The 14,084-nt window shown below is 41.7% G+C and overlaps 1 long non-coding RNA gene across 1 annotated transcript; it reads left to right on the top strand.

The window, feature by feature from the left end:
* Positions 1-1,674: 1,674 nt before the first annotated feature.
* On the top strand, positions 1,675-13,443 carry LOC121139389. The gene is made up of 3 exons (XR_005876347.1): positions 1,675-1,761; positions 6,400-6,617; positions 13,300-13,443. It is a non-coding gene; the product is annotated as an uncharacterized LOC121139389 (long non-coding RNA).
* Positions 13,444-14,084: the final 641 nt, after the last annotated feature.

Here is a 14,084-nt window from a genome sequence, read left to right as displayed (position 1 = left end):
TTTCTACAAAGAAAAACACCTACACTGAGATTCCCTCTCACCCAAGTCAAAATGGCTGCCACCAAGAAAACAATTAAAACCCCAAGGAATGCTAGCAAACCTGGGGTGGAGGGGTGACCGCATGCTGTTGGTGGGAGCATAAATCAATACAGATTCTGGAAGTTAGTACAGAGGTTCCTCCAAAGAAATTCAGGCTGGATGTGATGATGCACGCCTTTAATTCTGGTACACAGGAGGCAGAGGCAGGTGGATCTCTGAGTTCGAGGCCAGCCTGGTCTATAGAGCAGCTTCCAGGACAGCCAGGGCTACACAGAGAAACCCTGCCTTGAAAAGAAATAAGAAAGGTATTGCTTAAGTGTATGGCAATGCTCACTGTGGAATGTGACATTTCTAAAGCACAGGTGTGCATGGCTAGATTAACACAAACTGGTGTAGCTCACTTGTTAGTGGTGTTGTGGAGAAGTATGAATTCTTACTTACGGCCGGAGTAAACAGAAATTAATGTAGTGGAATGACTCAATAACACAAAAACTGCAGCTGGAGATATGCACTACATACTTGGATGATAAGTGAATATGATATAGTGGAATAGTATATTGAAATGAAAATGATGGGATTGTACTGTAGTTATTTATAAACAGAGAAATCAAGAGACAGAAAGTATGATCTATGAATAATTATACAATTTCTAAAGATACTTCTTTTCTATAGTGTTTACTGATGTACAGAACAATGGATTTCATTTTAACATCTTCATACATGCATATAACAAACTTGTATCATATTCACCTTCCAGATTATACAAACATGCTAGAGCATGTCCACAGGCTGGGGAAACTCCCAGACATTTCGAGTCAGGAGTAAGAGCAGATAAAACTAGAAGCCCAGCAGGCACAAAAATCCCACTTTTCAGTCAGTTCAATATTTAAGAAAATCAAATTGACCAGTATCCGCTGAACTGACTGACTGGGGTGTGAGTGGTGGGGGTGGGGAGGGGAGCATGTTCTCTCTAGACAATAAAATCACTCAGAGCCTGAAATTGCCCCTACAATTTCTATCTATGATACCTAGAACCTAATCAAGTTAATCAGCAAATGGGGGGACTACTAGAGCGTATTAACGTACAAAATAATGGGTTTTGTTATGGAATTTCCATAGTTGCATGTAATGGAAAAAATTACTGACCAAAATCCTAGAGGAAAACCAAGCATCAAACAGAAACGCGCTCCAGCTCTGTTATCGAGGGTATCAATATGGACCTTAATTCTCTACAACTGGGCCAGTGAGATGGCTCAGCAGGTAAAGGCACTTGGTACCAAACCTGCCCCAAACACCTGAGTTTGCTGTCTGGCACCCACGTGGTGGAGGGAGAGAACCAACTCCAGAAAGTTATCCTCTGACCACCACACCACGGCACATGTGCGCATGAACAAAAACACCGATTAAAAACATTAGCGTCACTGCGATTCATATGTAGAGGAACGGCAAGCCAAGACAGAGGATCTAGGTCGAAGGTCAGACGAGACTTTGGAAGACTAAGAAGTCTAGAGTGGCAGAAAGCCCAGTGTCAGGCATAAGAACCCTCCTTTCCGTGTTGTTTGTTCCCAGACAATACAGGTGTTGCTGTTGCCCTGGGCGCCTCTCGAGTGTTGAAGGTAAATCCCTCTCGCTAAGGAAACCGCGAGCGCTGGACACAGAGGGCTTGAGCTGGACCTGACCTGAAAGCTGCCTTCCTTCAGTCTGGCTTCCGTAGTACTGGAGGTGCTGTAGGAAGGGAAGCAACCATAGTCTTACCTAGCTGTGAGGCTTGGGTACCGCCACAGTGAGCAGCAGGGTGGGGAACCCGGAACGCACAGCTGTGGTGCTTTTATCTAGATGGTAACCGACAGCTGTTTAATTGGGTTTAAGGCCCTCTCAACAGGAGGGAAGTCACGTCTGGTAATGGACGCGTAGCCAACTTCCTTGAGATAGTGAAGCCATGGATCTTAGAGGAAGACCTACAACCAACACTATCGCAGGCTTTCTTTTGGGCCACCAACTCATGACAAGGGACTTATTATTATTAGTTATGAATGTTCAACCTTATCTCATCTCTTGTTTTAATCTGTTTCTCTTTACGTTTTCGCCTCAGAGCTTTTTAGCCCCCCTCCCCTTTTCTCTCTCTATATATTTTACTTTCTTGTTCCCTCCATGGTTGGCTGGCTGGCCTCTGGCCCCAGACATTGTCCTCTCCTTCTTCCTTCTCTGTCTTCTCTCTCCTACTTATTCTCTCTGCCTGCCAATCCCACTTATCCCTTTACTGCTTAGCTATTGACCCTTCAGCTCTTTATTAGACCAACCAGGTGCCTTAGGCGTGCCAGGTGAAACAGATGCAACACATCTTTACATAATTAAACAAATGTAACACATCTTTACATCGTTAAAGTACTATTCCACAACACAGCACTTCACTAAATCAGCTTGATGCCTAACTGCATTGTAAATACTTCTTATACCCACAGATGAGTGTAGCTCTCACCCTTTATCAAAGAGGATTCTCTGCAGTAGAGTTAGACCACAACAGAAAGCTACATCTGAGCCAGGCATTGGTGGCGCACACCTTTAATCCCAGCACTTGGGAGGCAGAGGCAGGCGGATCTCTGTGAGTTCGAGGCCAGCCTGGTCTACAGAGTGAGTTCCAGGACAGTCTACAAAACAATACAGAGAAACCCTGTCTCGAAAAACCAAAAAAAAAAAAAAAGCTACATCTGGTCAAAATGCACACAACAACTGAGCATGGGGTCCCCAGCCCCAGTGGGTAGACATATAACACAGTCCCAAACCTAAGGCTCAAGGAATATTGAAGAAGAAAGAGTAGAGGATCAGGAAGTCTGCTGTGAGGTTGTGTCTTCTAGAAATGACAGGGAAGCCACTCTCAAGATACTGTAAGGACATGGCTGTATGAATAAGACCTAAATAATAACACCACCAAGGGACCTTCTAACATAGACGAAGCAAATCTCAGGAAGCCCCACTTCTAGACAAAGAACTATAGGCAATGACTGCTAAGAGAAGGAGAATTAGTCTTTCCCAGAGAGATGGCCCCTAGTTGGTTATCCAATGCTAAGTGGTCAGCCCTGGAATCAGATGCATGCTAGCAATACTAAACAGACTCAGCGGGTCTTAGTTATGTACTTATGTGTGTATATATATATATATATTTATAAATATGTATATAGATGCATAATATGTATGTAATAACATAAGCTATGCAAACTTGACAGCCTGAGTTTGATCCCCAAAACAATATATGTAACAATATGTATACACTAGCAATAACATACATATAATTAAAGAAAAATCTCTGAATTTGAAAGAGATCAAGGGGGAGATACAGGAGGGATTGGAGGAAGGAAGGGATAAATAATGTAATTATATTTTAATTACAAAAAAGTAAAGCCAGGTGTGGTGGTGCATGCTTTTGATTCCAGCATTCATGAGGCAGAGATAAACAGATCTCTGTGAGTTCAAGGCTAGTCTGGTTTATAGAGTTAATTATGGGATAGCAAGGGCCTCATAGAGCTCTTGTCTCAAAAAAAATCTTTGCAAAAAATTAAAATAATAGGAAGTCAGGAGATTCAAATAAACTTTTTCTGAAATTAAGAATTCCATGGAGCCAGGAATGGTGGTTGGTGCACACCTTTAATCCTAGCACTCGGGGCAGTAGAGACAGGCAGATCTCTGAGTTCAAGGCCAGCCTGGTCTACAGAGCGAGTTCCAGGACAGCCAGAACTACATAATGAAACCCCGGTTTGAAAAAAAAACAAAACAAGAAGAATTCAATGGATTGGCCTAACAGTAAATTAGATGAAGCTGTGGCCTGAAGATAAGCCAAGAAAAACTAGTCCAGAGTGAAAAGCAGAGGAACAGGAACTATAAATTCACAAGATAATATGAGGAATATGCAGGAGACTGCATGAAGGTACACTATCAAACTATAATTGCAATCTAGAACAGCAGGGGAAGAGCACCGAGGGAAGAGATGCTGACCCAAGGGCTTCCAAAACAGACAGAGGGTTCAACGAGGGCTTACACGTCCTCCCAAGATAGCGGGAAGCAAAGCACAATAACAACAGTTGGCATACAAAATCAAAACCTGAAAAAAGTAAGCTATATTTTTCAGGGATGTGGAGGAATATGGGAGCAGTACAACTTTTAATCTATTTGTTTTTATTTTTAATATTTTACTGAGAGAGAGAGAGAGAGAGAGAGATTTGGAAGTCTGTTCTCGCCTTCTGCCATGGTTTCTAGGGATCAATTACAGGTCATCAAGTTAGCTCAGCAAAAGCTTTTCCCTTTGACTCACCTTATTGGCCCCACGAAAATGTCGTAAAGAGCGAGGAATTAGGATTAAAACCTCAAGGTGTCTATCATTTCTAGAGAGAATGATGTGTTGTGGTCAGGAATAGAGACAGAGGTATCTGTGGTAATGGTAGGGTGGGGTGCCTTAATCTGAGTGGTGGTCCCCTGACTATCCCCTTATTCATTAAACTGTGTGTAGGTTGTGTGCACATTTCTGCATAGACTTACATCATGTAGAAACAGGGCAAGGCAATGCTTCACAAGTCATGCTGTCCAGAGTATCCTCAGTGACTGAGGAAATATTTCAATCCTGTAGAGTTTGATAGCATTTTTATAGTGTTATTTGATTTGTAGAAGCTTCTCCCCAGAACTGAGGACTATCCACTCCTTGCAGATCATACAAAGAGAGAAATTTAACCAAAGCCTGCATTTTCAAAATTAAAAGAACAGTTGGTGGGAGAAAAAAAAAACCTACCCGTTAATTGCAGAAACAGCACCACATGCTGTGGATAACAGATAATATTTTGTAGTGTGTGGGTGAAATTTTTTGACTGCTTTGACACTCAAATCTGTTCACTTCAGTGTCTTCCTAAGAGCCATTTATTTTAGAACATCAAAACAGATTCTGAACTACATTGTTGCTGTTCTTAGTTGATCATGCTTAGTTTCCCTATTCTTTCCCAAACCATTTTACATACACACACACCAACCTTGGAATGACAATATGTTGGTAGAGTGTTTGCTAGGTTCAATCCCCAGTGCAGCATAGAGCACTCATGGGTGACACATGCCTATAACCCCAGCACTTGGGAGGTGAAAGAAGGAGGATCACAAATTCAAGGTCACTTTTGGCTGCATAGCAAGTCTGAAGCAAGTCTGGGATACTTAAGACCATATCTCAAACAAACTTGTATAGTAACCATCAGGCTCCACATCTAAACATCCCGTCTAAACCTGTGCTACAGTGGGTCATGATGTGATGACTATCTTTTAATTTCATCTCTAAATCTGATCTCGTTCCAAGCCAGCCCAGGCTCTTACGAGCTGCCCAAGTCTAAGTTTGTCCAGTACATGTAGCTTGGTGATGCCATCATGCCATCCTCTTGTTTTCTACTTTAGCTGGGGCAGACTTCTGATGATATATATATATATATATATATATATATATATATATATATATATATCTTGAGATCTCAAAAATAAGCTGCTCATAGTTTCCTCCTGCCCACAAATGACCATGCAACTGTAATTTCATGATACAAACTAGTAACTTCTATGAGCTCCCTCACTTCCCCAGCCCAAATTTCTGCTCTCACCAGGAAGAATATCCTCAGGCAGCCACCTACCATCTGCTTAGTTTATTTTTGTTATTTTGTTTGTGGGGTGTGTGTGTGTGTGTGTGTGTGTGTGTGTGTGTGTGTGTGCAATTTTGCACCAGTTCACAAGACAAAACGCTTCCTTGAGACTGAACCATCTGTGACCTCCTAAGTGTACGTAAAAGGGGTTTCTTCTGTCTTTTGTAAAAATGAGATTGCTAAGAAATTATAGCGTTTTTCATGGTCTTATTTAGTTCTCCATATAGTATGGTGAACCATTTTTGAACTGTTACTATTTTGTGGATTCTAAAAGGCTGGGAACCACACTTTCTAAATCATTTTGGTTTTTTCTTTCTTTCCTTCTTCTTCTTCTTCTTCTTCTTCTTCTTCTTCTTCTTCTTCTTCTTCTTCTTCTTCTTCTTCTTCTTCTTCTTCTTCTTTCTGTCTTAAGTCTTAATCATCCACATGGGATTTTCTGGTTCTTGGTCAAATTTTAGAAGATCAATTATTTTGACATTGACTCAACAATCTCTGGTTTAGGGCTTGTTATAAACTTGTTCTGCCCTATCTTTAATGGGTGATGACTCAATAAGATGCCATTATCTCTACCCTATGAGCTATCCCCAGTAGCTCACCACACCACTGTGTCCACATCACATAACCGGAGTGGCCAGTCCCAGTGAATAGGGACACACCATACCTAGAACTGTGACAGCAAATATCATCATTGTTTCTGTTCCAGAGAAACATCCATTGTTCCAGAAAAGCAGTTTCCCACAACTTCAAGCCAGAAATCCACCTATCACCCACATCAGGAGGACAACAGGAACAATAAAGATTACAAAAGGCACCACTCAGATGCTGTCTTGCAGCTGCTATACAGCTCTTGATGTTTGTGCCTCCTCTTCAAGTTGGACAGTTAGAGGAAGGGCTGTGCTTTCTTCAGCATGTGTTACCCAGGTAAGTACGGACCAAAATAATAGAACACTACAGAATTCTAAGTGACATCCATGTTCAGAAGCCAGACTAATCTCTATACCCTTGCTGTTTGGGTACCTGTGTCACTGAAGTGAGCACTCTAGATCTCTTCTTAATCTGGGTTTGGGTTTTTGGGTGGAATCATAGGATATTGCAACCAACCAGCATGGACTGACATCCTCTTTAACCAATGCTTTACCTTGGTGTATACAGTCATTCCCCTCTTTGTATATTATACTTTGAATCTAAAATCCCAACCCCCCCACATTGTGTTTAAGTGTTTGCTCCCCAACTAGTGCTGCTGTCTTAGATGCTTTGAAAACTTTAGGGGGTTGTGTCTAGCTGACAGAGCCGGTTACTGTGCTGAGACTTTAAAGGAAACACCCACCAGTTCCTATGGTGGACAGCTGTCATCCACTATACACACTCTCTGCTGTGATGTTCTACCCAAGCATGTAGGGCTGAGAAACTAATAGATGATCCGTCTGAAATGGTAAGAACAAACACATCTTCTCTCACTTGCGTTGTTCTGATCAAGGAAGTGTGAAAGTAACTCACAGGCCCTACAATTCTCTTCAATGAGCAGGTGTTGGGGACAAAAAAAAACAATAATAGTAGGCAAATGAACACACATGGCCTTGTTTTTCTCCCCTGATTGTTCCTGTTACTTCCCTTGACACTTGCATTTCCCAGAACAAGGAGCCCTAAGTGTGGGCCTCTTATCCAGACACTCAGCTCTTTTCTTCATTTCCACTCATCCTTTCTGGAAACTTCTGTCTTCAGAATGTAATTACGAATCTGTGCTGATGACTTTCAACACATGAGGTCTGAGAACTTAAAATACTGCTCTTCCAACAGTCTCGCAGTCATCTGTACTAGAATGACCCACCATCAGCTCAAACTTTCCAGCCTCCACACTGAACTCATTTTCTCCTCCACCAAACCAGCTGACCCTAGCAAATTCCTCGTTTCCATCCAGCACTTTCCTGGCGATCAAAACCTCATTGTTCTTTCAGCCTTTTTCTCTTTCATCTTCTAGACCCAATTGCTCCTGAAGCACTCCCATCCATTTCTCAAGACAGATGAAACTTTAGGCAGCAGGTACATGGGGAACCACTGACAGCAGCAGGGGCATCACAGGGATATGGTTAGCTTTATTTTGAATATAGGTCTGATTGCGATGTTTACAGTAGACTGGAATAAGAAGTAGGCACTCAGCTACATCTTCAAAGTCTGAGGAATACCAGTTTGGTTCTAAGGCCTGACAATAGCTATGAGATCTTCAGACAAATAATTTGCTCTCTCTGTGCTCTGTGAAGTCTGCCCACCCTACAGGAAATATTAGCACTTCCCTTTCCCCATTACCACCCACAGCTCATTTCAAACCCCATCTTCCAACTGCTGTATTGTCACTAGCAGAGTTCCTGACTTCTAATTCCTGTGTCCTGTATCACAAACCGTCTTGCATCCAAGGAAATACAGCCAACCATATCACTGTGATACACCCACAGCTCTCAAAGGCTCCCTACATACCTACTGGTTAATGTACATGTTTGGGCATATGACACTAAGAATCATTGAGTCTGGGCCGGCAAGATGGCCCAGAGACTGGGTAGAGATGCTTGCCATGCAAGCCCAAGGACTGGAGTTCAATCCCCAGGACACACATAAAGGTAGAAAGGGGTAGCTGACCTCACAAGGCTGTCCCCTGCCCTCCATGGGCATGCAATGGCACATGTGAGGTGTCACCGCATGCTGTAGACACATTAATTATCTTTTGTTGTTATTAGACACATTTATAAAATAGCAGTCACTGAAGAGTAACAACAAATTGCTAACTTTTTAAATGTTAATATACTGTCATATTGAACTCAAACTTTAATAAATGAAGTTTTGTAAATGCCACTGAAATCTAATCTATGATCTCATTCTTTCCCTTTTGCACAAGAGGTGCCCATTTAAGTGGCATTAGTCTTAAAACTTTATTCATAAATATGACATAGACACTATTTTTTTTTGGTTTTAGGAGACAGGGTTTCTCTGTAGTGGAGGCTGCCGGTCCAGCCTGGCCTCGAACTCACAGAGATCTGCCTGCCTCTGCCTCCCGAGTGCTAGGATTAAAGGCATGTGCCACCACCGCCAGGCTCATAGACACTATTTTTTTTCAATTATATATCTATAATCTCAGCACTCAGTAGACTAAGACAGGAGAATCAGGATTTCAAGGCAAGTCTTGGCTACATCAAGATTGCAAGGAGTTGGTTCTTTGAGAAAATCAACAAGATAGACAAACCTTTATCCAAACTAACTAAAAGGCAGAGAGAGAATATCTAAATTAACAAAATCAGAAACAAAAAGGGGGACAGAACAACAGACACCAAGGAAATCCAAAGAATCATTAGGTCATACTTTAAAGATCTGTACTCTACACAATTGGAAAATCTAAAGAAATGGATAACTTTCTCAATAGATACCACTTACCAAAGTTAAGTCAAGATCAGTTAAATAATTTAAATATACCTATATCTCCTAAGACAATAGAAGCAGTCATGAACCCCCACCAAAAAAAAACTCAGGGCAGACAGTTTTTGTTGTTTTTTGAGACAGGGTTTCTCTGTGGTTTTGGAGGCTGTCCTGGAACTAGCTCTTGTAGACCAGACTGATCTCGAACTCACAGAGATCCACCTGCGTCTGCCTCTTGAGTGGTGGGATTAAAGGCATGCGCCACCAACACCTGGCCAGAGCAGACAGCTTTAGTACAAAATTCTACCATATTTTCAAATAAGAGCTAACACTAATACTACTAAAATTATTCCATAAAGTGGAAACAGAAGGAGCATTGCCCAATTCATTTTATGAGGCCACAGTCACCCTGATACCCAGACAACACAAAGATTCAACAAAGAAGAATTACACACCAATATGCCTCATGAACATTGATGAAAAAGTACTCAATAAAATACAAACTAAGTCCAAGAACACATCAAAAAGACCACCTACCATGATCAAGTAGGCTTCATCCCAGAGATGCAAGGATGGTTCAATATACAAAAATCAATAAATATAATCCACCATATAAACAAACTGAAAGAAAAGAATCATATGATCATCTCATTAGATACTGAAAAAGCCTTTGACAAAATCTAACACCTTCATGATAAAAGTCTTGGAGAGATCAGGGATACAAGAAACATAACTAAAGATAATAAAGGCAATATTTATTAACTTTAACAGCTAACTTCAAACTAAATGGAGAGAAACTCAAAGCAATTCCACTAAAATCAGGGGCAAGACAAGGCTGTCTACTCTCTACATATCTATTAAACATAGCACTTGGAATTCTAGCTAGAAAAATAAGACAACTAAAGGATATTAAGGAGATATAAATTAGAAATGAAGGAGTCAAAGTATTATTATTTGCAAATGATATGATAGTATACATAAGTGACCCCAAAAATTCTGCCAGGGAACTCCTACAGCTGATAAACACCTTTAGTCAAGTGGCTTGATACAATATTAACTAAAAAAATCAATAGCCCTTCTATACACAAGTGACAAATGGACTGAGAAATAATTCAGAGAAACAGCACCCTTTATAATAGCCTCAAATAATATATAATATCTTGGGGTAACTAGCCAAGCAAGTGAAAGACCTGTAAGACAAGAACTTAAAGTCTTTGAAGAAAAAAATTGGAGAAGATATCAGAATATGGAAAGATAGTCCATGCTCATGGATAGGTAGGATTAACATAGTAAAAATGACCTTACTACCAAAAGCAATCTACAGATTCAGTGCAACCCCCATTAAAATACCAACACAATTCTTTACAGATCTTGAAACAACAATACTCAACTTCATGTGGAAAAAAAACTCAGGACAGCCAAAACAATCCTGTACAATAAAAGAACTTCCAGAGGTATCACTATCCCAGATTTCAAGCTCTACTACAGGGCTATATGAAAAAAACTGCATGATATTGACATAAAAAAGACAGGTGGATCAATGAAATCAAATAGAAGACCCAGATACAAATTCACACACTTAGGTACACATGATTTTTTATAAAGAAGCCAGAAATAGACACTAGAAAAAGGACAGCATCCTCAACAAATGGTGCTGTTCTTACTGGATGTTGGCATGTAGAAGAATGCAAATTGAGCCATATCTATCACCCTGCACAAAACTCAAGTCCAAGTGAATCAACAACCTCAACATAAAACCAGATACATTGAACCTGATAGAAAAGGAAGTGGGGAATAGACTTGAATGGATCAGCTTGGGAGATAGCTTCCTGAACAGAATACTGATAGCACAGGCACTGGGAACAACAATCAATAGATGGGAACTCATGAAACTGAAAGCCTCTGTAAGGCAAAGGACACCATGAATGGGACAAAATGGCAACCTACAGAATGAAAAAAAATTTTCACCAATTCCACATCTGACAGAGAGCTAACATCCAAATGTATATAAAGAACTCAAGAAACTAGACATCAACAAACCAAATAATCCGCTATAAAAAAAATGGGGTAAAGATCGAAACAACACTCAAACAGAGAAATCTCAAATGGCTAAGAAACTTTTAAAGAAATGTTCAACTTGCTTAGTCATCAGAGAAATGCAAATTATAATGACTTTAAAATTCCATCTTACCGCCGAGCGGTGGTGGCACACGCCTTTAATCCCAGCACTCGGGAGGCAGAGGCAGGCGGATCTCTGTGAGTTCGAGGCCAGGCTGGACCAACAGCCTCCAAAACAATACAGAGAAACCCCGTCTCGTAAAAAACGAACGATTCCATCTTACACCTGTCAGAATGACTAAGTGACAACTCATGCTATCTAAGATGTGGAGAAAAGGGAACACTTCTCCATTGCTGGTGGAAGTGAAAACTTGTATACCGACTATGAAAATCGGTATGGCAGTTCCTCAGAAAATTGGGAGTTGATCTACCTCTAGACCCAGCTGTACCACTCTAGGGCATATACCCAAAGGACACTTAATCCTACCACAAGGACACTTGCTCAACAATTTTCATTACAGCTTTATTCATAAGAGCCAGAAACTAGAAAAAAACCTAGATGGTCCCCAAACAAAGAATGAATAAAGAAAATGTGGTACATTTACACAATGGAGTATTACTCAGCTGTTAAAAACAATGACATCGTGAGGTTTGTAAACAAATGAGTGGAACTAGAAAAACAATCATCCTGAGTAAGGTATCCCAGACCCAGAAAGACAAACATGGTATATTCTCACTTATAAGGACATTAGCTGTTAAATAAAGGATAATCATGCTACAATTCATAGACCCAGAGAGGCTAATTAACAAGGAAGGCTCAGGGGGAACACATGGATCTCCCTGGGAAGGAGAAATAGAATAGATCTTGTGGGTGGAGTGGGAGTGGGAACAGGAGGGATCAGGTGGGGATGGGAGGGACAGAGGGAGAGAATGCCAGGAGAGATGACTGGAATGGAATAGCAGGGGACACTTAGGGGATGATGTAGAAACATAGGGATGTGGAAACTCCCTGGACTCTATAGAGTGACTCTAGTGAAGTCTCCTAGTAATGAGGGATATGGAGACCAAAAGAGCCATCTTCTATAACCCAGCAAGGTTCCTAGCAGTGGGCCTGGGACACAGTCGCAAAACCTTTGACCTACAATCTGTCCTGCCTACAAGATGTCCTGGGGTGATGATGGTGCAGAACATGTGGGTGTGACCAATGAATGACTGGTCCTACTTGAGGTCCATGCCACAAAAGGGAGCCCACAGTTGACACTGCCTAGATGGTCAGCAACCACAGGCAGGATATCCCAGAGACCAGGATAGAATCAAACAAAACTGAGATGGATGGATGGATGGATGGATGGATGGATGGATGGATGGATGGATGGATGGATGGATAGATAGATTGATCCGTAGGTAGATAGATAGATAGATAGATAGATAGATAGATAGATAGATAGAGTCAATGAAATGATTCCTAATGATATTCTACCATATTCGTAGATCAGTGTGTAGCCCAATTGTCACCAGAATGGTGTCACTCAGCAATAGATGGGAGCAGATGCAGAGACCCACAGCCAAACACTGGGCGGATCAGGGGAACCCCAAAGAAGAAGGGAAGGCAGAATAAACAGAAGCCAGAGGGGTCGAGGACACAGAACATGGCCACAGCGTAAACAAAGCAGAGCTGGTAGGGCTCACAGAGACTGAAGTGACAATCACAGAGCCTACAAGGGTCTGAGCTAGGTCCTCTCCATATTCTTCAGGGTTGTGTACCTTGGCGTTTTCGTAGTGTCCTACTCCTGACAGAGAGAGTGGTATCTCTGACTCTTCTGCCTAAACGTTGGAAGAAGAGTGGGTATGGGGGAGAGGAGAGGCTGGAGGAGGGACTGGGATGAAGGGAGGGAGGAAAAACTGCAGTCAGGGTGTAATGTACGAGAGAAAACTTAAAAATAATAAAAGATTTCAAGGCCAACCTGAACTCTGTAGGAGACCCTGTTTCAACAAGCCAAGGAAAAAATAAAAGGTCTTGCATATGAATGTTTATGTCATGTTTATTCATGCGCTATGTATTTTCAACTGACCATTAGATTTTTAAGCTCCATTCCACGTCAATCATGTGGTGGTATGGTTTTGTCTCCTTGCTGTTCCACAGGGTGCTATGGTACAATTCAACCTTCGTGCGTTTCTCCCCATGCTGACAAACATGTCAGGGGCTTCCATCTGTCTGCTGTCAGAAGCCGTGTAGCAGGAACATTCTCAAGGATGTAAGGCAGCCTGCTTTGGTAAATAAACCCACGTGTGGTCTGTGATTCCTACACAAGCTTCATCTGTGTTCTTCAGCTTTTAAATTTTCAAATAGTCTAATCACATCCGAGGCAATTTACAATGTTCCACAGTTGGTGTAGCGTATGAAGAAGAGGATTCCAGTACACTGGATACGAGACAGGAGGACTGTGAGTTCAAAGCCACTCTGAGCTTCACAGTAAGTTCCTATCTCAGAAGAAAAATCCAACCAGTCATGCACACACACTCAAAAGCTAGGCTTCCCAGTGCCAAGATAGTGGCCTTTTCCCAAACTCTACCAGTCTCAATAGACTGCTAACCAGAGTACCCCACGCTGTGCACCAGAATATCACAGGTAACGTGTAACAACTGTAGAGAAATGAGAAATCAGTGCACGCAGCTAGGTAAACATCTCTCAGCTCAGCCCAAAGGCTCTTTAATGTTCAATCAACCCCCAGTGAGTTAACACAACTGACACTTGCAGGATTGGGGGATCAAATGGTAAACGAGGCAGAGTCTGCTCCCTCCAGAGTGTGTGCTCAGATAAAGGAGGTAGGCAACAGCCAAGCCAATTGGCAAACACAAAACACACCACAGGGTGACACTTGTCATGCTGTCAAGATGGAGGGACGCTATAAGCAAAGCATTCCCTGC

The sequence above is a fragment of the Mesocricetus auratus genome, unplaced genomic scaffold (assembly GCF_017639785.1).
Source record: "Mesocricetus auratus isolate SY011 unplaced genomic scaffold, BCM_Maur_2.0 Super-Scaffold_15014, whole genome shotgun sequence".
Taxonomy (NCBI): Eukaryota; Metazoa; Chordata; class Mammalia; order Rodentia; family Cricetidae; genus Mesocricetus; species Mesocricetus auratus.
This window is presented reverse-complemented; position numbering and strand designations above follow the sequence as displayed.